The sequence below is a fragment of the Coptis chinensis genome, chromosome 2 (assembly GCF_015680905.1).
Source record: "Coptis chinensis isolate HL-2020 chromosome 2, ASM1568090v1, whole genome shotgun sequence".
Lineage (NCBI taxonomy): Eukaryota > Viridiplantae > Streptophyta > Magnoliopsida > Ranunculales > Ranunculaceae > Coptis > Coptis chinensis.
The window spans coordinates 60,188,438-60,200,496 of NC_141457.1; the positions used below are offsets into that span (position 1 = coordinate 60,188,438).

The 12,059-nt window shown below is 35.2% G+C and overlaps 1 long non-coding RNA gene across 1 annotated transcript; it reads right to left on the bottom strand.

Moving 5' to 3' along the window:
• Window positions 1-2,832: 2,832 nt before the first annotated feature.
• Window positions 2,833-4,692, bottom strand: LOC147516908 (uncharacterized). The gene is made up of 3 exons (XR_015213763.1): window positions 3,677-4,692; window positions 3,515-3,564; window positions 2,833-3,417 (listed from the first exon to the last, which is right to left on the bottom strand). It is a non-coding gene; the product is annotated as an uncharacterized LOC147516908 (long non-coding RNA).
• Between the last annotated feature and the right edge of the window lie 7,367 nt (window positions 4,693-12,059).

Genomic DNA, 12,059 nt, shown 5'->3' on the forward strand with positions numbered 1-12,059 from the left:
TTCAGACACCATATCTACCTCCGCAGACCTTGGAATGCGACTAGGCCAATTGAGTTGGAAAAAAGACTCATAAAACTCATTTTTTTCATGTTTTGGCAAGAGTTTGAATCTGACTAACTATGTGGAAACTTGATTCCAAACCAGGCACAGATTTGGCGCAAAAACAAACTCTCACCCAAAGCATCTTAAACAAAACTTAAGCCCACATGTTTATATAACAACTCAAGCCCACCATTCTGATTCAGCCCAAGCCCAACTAAAACCAACTTAAGTCCACATGTTTATAAGACAACTCAAGCCCACAATTCTAATTCAGCCCAAGCCCAACTAAAACCAACTTAAGCCCAGCCCACTTAATAGTCGTCTCATACCTCCTTCTTCTTCCCCAACAGCCCACACCACCACTGAAACAACCACCACAACGTGACTACCAAACACTACCAAAAGGTTCGATTTTGCTTCCCATAAAAAATCCAACCTTTTGGTATAAACAAAACTCACATCCCCCACTTCTCTAAAATCGTCTCAACGATGCCATTAACAACCTTTGGAGCTTCAACAGCTCTTCTACAACTACCAAACACCACCAACCCAACAATCATCATTTCCAATTCAAACAACAACCCAAATCAACCAGACATACACTAACAAGTTTATATCAAACGTATATAAATAATTAAAATTGATTCATAATCATCTTTTTATCACATAGGTTTGTTTACACAGTAAGCAGACTAAGTCGAACACAGTACGCAGACTAAGTCGAACAGTATGTAGAATAAGCATAGAAGAATAATTGAACTGAAAATAATGAGCAGAAATCAGACAGTAAAGTTTTTAAACAGACTTAAAAATATAGGTTCACTGAAAGATAAGAATATCTACTCAGTCGTGATACGTTCCTGTTGCCAGCAAATTCCCAGTAAGAAACCTCCCTTTTCCTCTTTGAGTAAAACTTTTTTTTTTGTCTCTTTGTAAAAACCCTTTCTCTGTTCAAACTCGTATATTTGTTTCCCTTTTTTTGAAAACCCCCCGAAAATAGGGAATGGAGTTTATCCTCTTTACCATATCTCTTTCTAATCTTTATCTTTATTTATTTATTTATTTTATTATTATTATTAATATATTATAAAAATAATAAATAGAAATAGCCGGATGTTATAAAAATGCATAGAGATTTAATAATGTTAGCAATAGGTATAGTGTAATTCAAAGTATACCTAGCTTCTAAGAGGGTATATGTTGAAGACTCTTTCCAATATGACAAAAGTTATTTGTACGTATCACCCACCTGTCATGCAAAGAAATAGCTGTAGTGTATTAGAACCACAAATCAAGTCATGGTAAAGATGACAGTTGATAAACTTATGGTCAGAACTCATTCTTGAAAAACAGACATAGTGCCCAGGTAGTGTGGGACTGACTATTAACACCTACTTTCATCTCCATGGCCAAGGCACTTGACACTGCCTCTTTTTGTGTGTGTGTAGATGTGGTATATGGATGATGTAGATAGATGATGGTCGTTGAACAAAAAAAAGCGTATCAAAACCTAATTATCCCTCAATAAGTAAAGGATGAGTAGGGTATCGTTCCACTTTTAAATGTATGTTTATATGAAGGACAGGACTGGAAAGGGGGTTTGAGGGATTAAAAACTAATATTGTAGAGATTGTAGATACTAAACTAAGTTAAACTAACTAAACTATTGAGAATTTATAAGAGAGGGAATTCAAGAGATTAGAATCCACCAATGCTTTTGATTCAATGACCTTTTGCTTCATGTTGTTCTCCAAGTAGACTACAATCGGGCAATCAAGCAAGTGTTGATGCCTTTTTGGGTGAAACATCGTTAAACAATTAACTCTACTTAAGGTTGTTCCTATGTTCATGTTACTAGTATCTTCTTTCCTTTTATGTGAGCTTGGGCAGCTATTCAATGAATCACCATCTAAGGCAAACACAAGGAATACTTCCCTTACTCTAAAACACTACACAATTAGAAGAAAAGTAGAGAGTAATAGTATAATATTCAATTACAATAAATAAAACTCTATTCTAGCATTATATTCAATTGCAATAAATAAAAGCATGTTACTAGCAAATATTCAATTGCAATAAATAAAACCCTAAACTAGCATGATATTCAATTGTAATAAATAAAAACCTTAATCTATACTTCCATGCCCTGGTGTGGGCAATGGAACTAATAACTAAAAACATAAAGAACTAACCTGATTGAAGAACACCATGAACCAGAAGAATCATTAACCCTTAAGCACTGGCTTCATCTCCTCCCTTGAAGGAGAAGATTAGCCTTCCATAAAGAAGGAAGAACACGAAGAACGAGAAGAAGAAGAGTTGAAGAATATATGACTAGAAAGACTAATTTATTAAGACTCTCTGCCTCAAGTTCTGGAGACAAGAATATAAGTGAATTGGCAAATTACATGAGGCACTTAGGTCCTCTATTTATAGGGGTTACAATGAGTTCTAGAAGCATTCCAAACCGTCATTTGTTTCCTAATACAAATAGGTTTCTTTCAGAGTCCGACTTCGTCTTCAAAACCGAGAAGGAATTGGCTACAATTAATCGATTCATGCGTCCGGGCGCATTATCCATCGTCCCCAGACTTAATCAATGCGTCGGACGCTTCGATCTATCGTCCCCCGGATGCAATCAATGTGTCCGACGCCGATCCATCGTCCCGCACGATAAGCCGATTTTCTCTTCGCTCTATCCTTCTATCCTCTTTTATGGCTTTGGTCCAAGCAACGAATCCTTTGGCCTTGGGCTTCCAAATAGACTTTAAAATAGGTCCAAGTCGCATATTTAATAGCTCCAATTCCTTGGCCTTCTCTATGATTGTCCACGGGCTTCCCATGTGATCATTAATGCTCCGAATTGCTTCGTTTTACCCCATTTTCTCTAATATTCTACAAAACTCTCTTTTTCACCTGTAGAATCTTAAAACACAACTTATAAACACTATTAGTCCACTAAGATGGCTAAACAAGAGGCATAATCGAGGGTTAAATAGCACTTTTTGAGCACTTATCAGCACTCCGCCCCACCCCCTCCATGTGGGCTAAACGTAGACATTCTTCTTCCTATGCTTACACTAATGTAGTCTCCTGTAGGCTAGAAATTGGATTAAATTCAAGTCCATGCTCATTTGGCTTCTACCGACTAGTCATCACATACATATTGAAATACCATACAACAAATCTAAAACAGAATAATGAAAAGAAAAAATGGATCATAAACCAAAACAAAAAATAACTTACTATATAACCAAAAACCAATAGCATCCACAAAGGCCAAAACTATCCACACAAGCCACAACTATCAAAACAAAAGCTATCCACATGATCCACATCTATCTGCCTATCCATACCATCAAACTCTAAGCACAACTACATTTCATAACAAAAAAAAAAAAAACTTATTCAAGTTCACAAATAGACATAGTGAATGAACTTCACAAAAAAATAAACTTAAAAACTTGATTACCAATCAATTCTCCACATCATTAGGCTCAGAAGAAGTCGATCCAAATAATTCTGCAAAACAAAAAGGAACACAAGTATATACATACGTAAGTCGAACTACACAAGTACATATTTTTACATAACAAAATAATGATAGACTAAACAATACAATGCAAATTATTACCTCCATCTAGTTTATCATATTGCTCGATATCATCCATTGACTGTTGAAGATTAATTGGAATTGATGGAGAACGAAGCCAATCTTGTGCACAAATAAGGGCTTCCACTGTGTTAGGAGCTAACGAACTATGGAAAGGGTCAAGTATACGCCCCCCCTGTGCTAAATACTGACTCAGAAGCTACGAAAGATATTAGGACTGCCAAAACATCACATGCAACAAGAGAAAGAATCTGGTACCTAGAAGCGTTGATCTTCCACCAACCCAAAATGTCAAACTTATCCCCACCAACTTCATTAGTTTCAGCCAAAAACCTCTCAACCTCATACTTATTCTGTAAGTTATCTTCCTCTAGCAAGTGTTGCTGAAATTCGGCGGCTAGTATAGTAGGATCTTGCTCATCGTCATCAACATCCATTCAGTTTACTATTTGGCTCACGTTCGCATCAAGAGGTGGCTGATTTGAAGAAGGATAGTGCCCAACATACCACTCATCCAACGCAACCAAAGCATCTTTCACTTTCTTTGTTTCAGCAGTAGCTTTAGTTTCTTCATACAACTGTTTGAAGGAATACGACACATACTTCATCTTGAAGCGGGGATCAAGCACAACACCAACATATAACAAAATGTTAATCTTATCCATATCCCAATACTTATCAAATTTAGCTTGCATACGCAGCGCCATTGATCTCAAACGTGCATCCTCACTTCCATTAAACTGAATCAATTTCTTCTGAACAAGTAGAATTTCACTAAAGAAATTATTCGAGGTAACATAATGAGAACCTGAAAATTGCAATGTTGCCTTATAGAAAACTCTTAGAAATTTCACAAATAATCTAGCACTATTCCAATCAGTTAATGTTGGAGGCCCCTTGATCTTGTCATCATCAAAGTAAAGGGTGTACTGTGGGTCTTCAAGCTCTAATATCTCAAAGGCACTTTGGAACTTCTCAGCAGCTTCTAACATCAGGAATGTCGCATTCCATCTAGTTGCCACATCTAAGCATAAAAGTTTGGTGCACTCTATTTGTTCTTCCTTTACACACTCCTTGAACCTGACCAACCTAGATGGAGATGACCTCACATACCTCACTGCAGTACGTACTCAAAAAATAGCATCATTAACATCTTTCAGGCCATCACAAACAATAAGATTCAGGATGTGAGCACAACATCTCATATGTAAATACTTATTTTCCATAACGGTGTCTTTCTCAATCTTTTTGCTTTTCTTCAAGTAATCAATGACAACAGAATTAGAACTTGCATTATCAACAGTTACAGTAAAAAGACTATGGACACCCCAATTAAGAAGACACTTCTCTACCATCTTTCCAATGGTCTCACCATTGTGGTTTGGAACTAGACAAAAATCCAGAATCCTTTTTTGTAAGTTCTAATCACTATCGATGAAATGAGCAGTCAAAACCATGTAATTTAAGTTTTGAATAGATGTCCAAGTGTTAGTTGTTATACATATTCTATTACCATGCAGAAAACTCTTTAACTTTCTTCTCTCCTCCATGTAAAGTTAGGTGCAATCCTTACCATCTTGAGTCTGATAGGGGAAATTTGTGAACTTGGGCTATATAACCTTCACAAAATGTCAAAACCCTTCACCCTCCACAAAACTAAATGGCAACCCATCAATAATAATCATTCTAGACAGAGCATCTCTACAAGCTTTTAAGCTAAAACTAACAGCAACAAGCTCTTTATCTTTGAAAGACAATGTTTGTTGCGATTTATCAGCCACCACCTTATTGTTAGGATTCTTCTTACATACTTTCATATGACTCAACATATTAGAAGTTCCACTACCTTTCGAAGCACAAACATAACTAACAGAGCAATAATTACATTTGGCTATTGGAATTTTGGGATCACAACCCTCCATTTTATGAAAATGATCCCAAGCAAGGGAAGATAAGGATTTTCTTTTATTACCTGCCATAGTAGAATCGACTGTATCCGTAGGATTTTCGACAGTTTGACTGTAGATATGGACCATCACTAGGAACCTCAGTAGAAGCCATCTAATAAAAATGACACATATTAGCAATCGAGATAAAACAAAAAGCCTGTGACAAATAAATTCAACAAGTGTGAAAGACTGAAAGTGCACTCATTTATATTTAATTATGGGAAGTGGGGAACCATGTGACAAATAAATTGAATTGAGATATGTAGTCAATGAGAAATGGGTCACCATTTCATAAAGAAAGGAAAGAGAATAATAACTCTTTAAAAGTTTAAAGTGACAATAGGACCACCTGCTTTTGTAAACTAGCTCAAATCAAAACAAAAAGCTCTGTCTGGACTTTGATATTAATAAATCAACTTAGAATTCAATGAGATATCAACGAGAAAGGGGCCAACACTTGATTTCATAAATAAATTAAAAAAAAAAAGAATTAAATATGGAAAGACTAACTGGCAAGACCAAAAACTGACAGGAACACAAAGCAGTCGAAAAGTTTGCTTCTTGCACATAAAAAAAAAAAGAATTATAATAAGCATTTCATGGCAGACACACCTTTTCGGTCTCTCAAACTTGACACCAAACTATAACTTAAGTTGAGACAAAAATTGGCTGTCAATATCTGTAGGAAAATGGTGGTCTTTGCATTTCATAGGTGGAAATCTAAACACAGTGTTAAACAGGAAAAAAGGTACATCAAAAGAAAACCTCCTCCGCATTTGAAAGATTTTTCATTTCAAACAAAAACAAAATGTTCTTTCTATAATTATCTAATTCCCTTGTATATATATTGGACAAACATAACTTGTTAATATGCAAAAGCAGTGAAAGCGCAAACATCAAGCAAAAACGAAACAATAATAACTTGGTCGGACTTCATATGTGGGAATAATGTTGTAGAAACACGCCATCAATGCTTTTGGCTCATTTAGATGTTGTTGTTAATTGGATTGGTCTACTGTTTTTTTTAGAGAAACACAGAAAAATAAAATAAAAAAAGAATAGTTATTACCTTTGTTAATGGTGATGACTGATGGAAGAGAGGTGGAGGAATGGTGGTAGGAAATGGGAGAGAAAGCAAGATATAAATGAAGAACTGGTTAGAGGGGTGGCGGCTAGAGTGGTGGGGGGATGTGGGGGCTCAGTCATAGTTAATGGTGTTTGACTAATTGGTATGATACATTTCTACTAATTCTAGTATATTGAGATGGTTATTTTCAGTTATCCAAAATCTAAATTGAGCACCGAACCGACCCTGTCGGTTTTGCAATTTCACAAACCGATCCGAACCGTCTTAAATGGATAACCAATAACTTGGTTCGGGTCGGGTCGGTCAGTTTAGTCGGATACATCAGTTTTATGCACACCCCTACTTAGGTCAGAGTTTCTGGTTATATCGATCCAAATAGGGCCTAAATTCTCGCTTAAGATATGGTATGGTGATCAAGCAAGTGGATGTGTGATTTACCTATTTGGATTTGACTATTCCATTGTGTCATCACTCAGATATTAATTCATATGGCCTTTTTGGCTAGATGCTCACAGGATATATATTAAGTACCCTAACCTAAGTCTTAGAAAAATACTGCCAAGTACAATCATAGATGCTCATACAAGATGTTCATGAAAAGATACAATGACTATTACCTGCATATTAATCTAAGTTTCAAAAATTAAATCCTAATTCAAGTACTACGTGAGATTTCTAGACTAATATCATCATGAAGAAGGGAACAATATTATTATCACTAAGTGCATAGTATAAACTATTTTTATGATTTTTATATTTTTATAATTTTTATATGACAAATAATACGTAATATACAACCTAATATGTGTTTAAACATTTACCATGTGTTTCTATACCACCCCTAAACAAAATCATGCTTTGTCCCCAAAGTATGGAATGAAAATAAAGGATAGAGAGTACCATAGAAACGTGCTTGTAAATGGGAGCACTTGAAAAAGAAGGTTAATCTATACTAATATAAAGAAATAAAAACATACACAACTCCTATATGAGTTCCACCCATTATGGGGATAACATGAAATAATAAATAGCACTTGGGACATAAGCAGACTCTAACAGAAATAAAATAATATCATAAGTTCACAAATCAAGCATGCGCATATCGTGGCTCCTATAGGATTATCTTCTGAAATTCCGGGAAATAGTGAAATTTTACGAAATTAAGGTACCTAATTACATTATGCATTACAATTAAATCAACAAGGTCCATGGGTTATATATTTCGATATTTATACATGCAATTTTAATACGTGAACGTACAATGTGCTAAAATTAAATATACCACCCCCAAACAATTTGGAAGAAGGGGGTTCATGAAATAATTTAATAGTATAATTAAATTACGTAACTAACTAACCTAGACTCTACTGGAGTAATCTTGACAGGCAAAAGGTGGCAAAAAGTTTTGAAATAAAATATCAAAATATGCCACCCCCAAACAAAATTTGTAAACCCATTTTAAGTTTGAAAAAATTTGTGGCATATACTCCAGAGAGGTGGTATTGTACAAAAACATTGGTCTTTTAAAGTCAGATTCCCTAGACATACTAATACATGCTTATGTTTTTAATTTATTTAATTTTTATAGGTTTTATTTTTGGAAAAAAAAAAACAAAATTACGAGAAAGAAATAAAAATGTAACTCACTCAATAGAGAAGCACTACTCAAACAGCGAGAAAAAATGCAAGAGATAAATGCGTTAGTCACATGAAATGTGGACTAAGGATCTGACACTTACAACCATACACTCTAAAAGGAGGGTCCGGTTACCTTAATAGTGCACTCCCATAATATAAGATTGAAATGGAGTACACCAAAAAAAATAATAATAAAGTGAGTCTTTTATAGTCAGATACTTGAGGCTTTATCTAAAATATCTATTAACATGCAATTTACTATATATCAACAACCGAAATAGTTGTGGATCTTTCCATAAATAATTATCACAGAAAGCACCACCAAACAAAATTAGGCACCAAGATTTCTTATGGCGCAGCTTAGTGGAATGAAAGCGAAGTATAATAGACCTAGAACCTAATTGAGCATGCAACTTCTTTTTCCTCCAACGAAAGGGTGGCCAAGTGAAAGATCGTGAGAAAATGGATGGTTGTGGAAGTTACGTGGTATATGGATAAGTTTTAAAATGAAGGAATGGAAAAAATGAGAATGTGGGTTAGCACAAAACTCATTCATGGTGTAGGTCTGAATTGTCTCATATCTGGAAATGAAGGTGTTAGGTGGCTCTTCCTTGGGTATTATGTCCTTACCATATGGGTTTAGGAAGTCATGAAGCACAGGAGAAGTAAAAAGGTTAAGTGCAAACTCAGGGTTCCATTGAAAATGCAGAGGGAGGGGAATCAAGGTGGTGGTAAATGATTAGATTTTGTGAGGGATTAGCTCAAGTGGATGATGGTTGGGTGGTTCTCTAGGTAGTTCTTGAGAGGGTGGATCATCACAGGCTCTTAGAAACTCGTTGAATTCATCATCTAGGTTGTGCGCATCTACATAATTAGGGTAGTCATCTGCATCTTTGAGGAATTCATCTATCTCGTCCATTGTGAGATTGACTTCATCTCTCATAGGGTCGGAAGGCAGGGTGAAAAATTGTTCCTCTATTTCAATTATGTTCAGGGAGTCAAAATTGTGATCTTTGTCTTCTTCCAGAAGAGGTGCATCTACTAAAGTGGGGATTAAGGCGTCGGTCGTACTAACATGAGATACAAAACTCTTAATGGACTTCACTTCTCCTTCTACAGGCAAACCTAGTTGTTCCTGCTTGAGTCTAAACATGTTAACCTTTACAGACATATTTCCAAAAGGAAGAGTCATTGATCCATCCTGACAATTGATTTGGGCATTAGCGGTTGAAGCTTTAGATAGTGGTGGTAACTTCAAAAGAGTCTGTTTTAGAAGAGAGGTTAATCCTAAATTGTTTAGAGTTTGAGTGTGGGAGTTGTGAAGAAGAAAGGTAGACTCTTGAATAGATTAGATTGGTTTTAAGCTAATGAAAATATGAAAGCTTTAGTTGTTGGTATTGAAATGACTTGAAAACATTGAAGGAAAGATTGATTGAAGATTGAAATAGAAACAAGTAGAATAATATTGAAGATTGAAATAAGAACAAGTAAAATAACAAATTTTGATTGAAAGGAAATAAAACAAACAATAAAGTAAAAACTTGAATTGAAAAACAAGACAAGAAATTAAACAAACCAAATGGTTTGGATCCTAAGATAATGGATGCTTTCTTTCTCCCTTACTTTTGGATTATACTTTTGCCTTTTACATATTTGCCCTTCTCCATTACAAATAAGACACCTCACACTTCACTTTTGCTTTTGCTTTTTGATTTCTTCTTGGCCAAGGTAGGTTTTGGGAGAATGTCATGTTTTGAGATAAGGGCCTCCATCTTTGGTCTTCTGATTTGAAGGCTTTGACTTTGACCTTGACCTTTGACTTTGACCATTGACTTTGACTTTTTCAACACTTTTCCATAACAGCTTCCGATCTTCATAATAAGCATGATTACGACTCCTTTTGGTGTTAAGACGCAGTTTTTTTTATAAGTGGTCTAAAATACTCCATAACCTAAAAAAGGCAATAAAAGCTATGAGTTGTCTTTTCATTAAGCGTAAGAAAGGATGTATTGCAGCAATATACAGGTAATAAAACACACATTTGGGAGCTGATCACCACCCCCAAATAGCATCTTGCTTGTCCTCAAGCAAGGATGAGAGAAAAAACTAAGATCACAACTTAGTGATTTATTATAAGTTATACTAATCTCATTTCGCATAGTGCGATTGCATTAACCATATGCAACAAGGCCTTAAACCACTAGGAATTCCTTAGTGGATGAGCTTTAAGTCTCGTGAGAGTTTTCCAGTGAAGGTACTCACAAACTTCTTCTATTTAGTACAAAGGGTCTTGTTTCCTTATTTATTATCAAAAGTTCATACATCTCATTAGCGGTGAATAAGGAAAAGCTCCTTTCAACTTAGAATAACATATATACAATAATTTAATCATCTAAAGATAAATGCGCAAAATATGAGTAATAAAATGCAAAAGCAGAGTTATTTCCGAGGCTTTTGGAGAGCGTCTTCCAGGTGGGTTCTCACAGGAGCGTGTTGCAATCACAACTCTCTAATAGATTCACTCAAGGTTCATTCTCTCAAGTGCAGCGGGCACTTATACTCCTCGCATACTCAAATGACGTCCAGAGAAACCAGGGTCGATTGATCACGCTTGTCACTTACTATCACACCATCCTATTCCTAATCGAGCTAGATGTCTTTTATTAGGAGTTACGGGGCTAGGGTGATGGTTTAGAAAGAAAAATGAAGGGAAAACAAAATTTGATAAGTCGAGAAACTGGGTCTTCATGATACTTTTAACCAGAGAAGAACCTCATTTTGTTCTTTGCTTCCGAATTGTGATACATTCTTTTAGCCTTTTGGCTTTGTGACTCCATATGATTTTAAATTTTGGGAGTTCTAACTTTACTTTTGTTTCTTTTTGTTTATGATATCGTCTCCTTTCGATTTTGAACTTTAGGGAAATGATTTTTATTTTTTTATTTTTTTTTTACTCCTTTGATTTTTTTGGGAGTTTTGGTTTTTGATGGGTCTTTCTTTTCTTCTCTTTTTGAAGCAAATAACTGTTCTGTTTCTGTACAAGGTGTTCTCTTTTCTTTTTTCTGATATCCATCCAATTCTCTACTCGTTAGTTGGGTAAGCTTTATATTGTGTGTTATAACGGGTTATAAATTTTTGGTGAAGAATAAAAAGGCTTTTAGAAAAGGTGAAGGCTTAAGAGGGGTAACTAGAGGAAAACTATCTTTTTGGGTTTTTAACATTTATTTGGCTGTATCGATCCAAATAGGGCCTAAATTTTCTCTTAGGATATGGCGTGGTCATCAAGCAAGTGGACGGGTGGTCTTTCTATCTGGGCATCCTTTGCATCATCACTCAATAATCATTCAGATGAGGCTTTTGGCTAGATTCTCACAAGATATGGAACTTAATTGTTCTAACCTTGGCTTCAGAAATTCACTGCTATGTATGCCATTCATGAAAAGATGCAGAAACTATTGTACGTATATTAGTTTAAGTATGAAGAACAAGTCTTTGCTCTATTGCTATAATGAGACTTCTAAATTTTTATTCATCATAGAAAAAGGAAACAAGACTTTTTAATACTAAATGGAAAAATATTTTTGGTCTTTTCCAAAAAAAACTTTAGAAAGGAAGAAATGTACTATTGTATATACTATATAGAAAATGCCTAGTTTTTGCAAAATGTTACTATACCACCCCCAAATAGAACTATGCTTTGTCCTCAAAATATGAAGAGATTAGGAAAAAG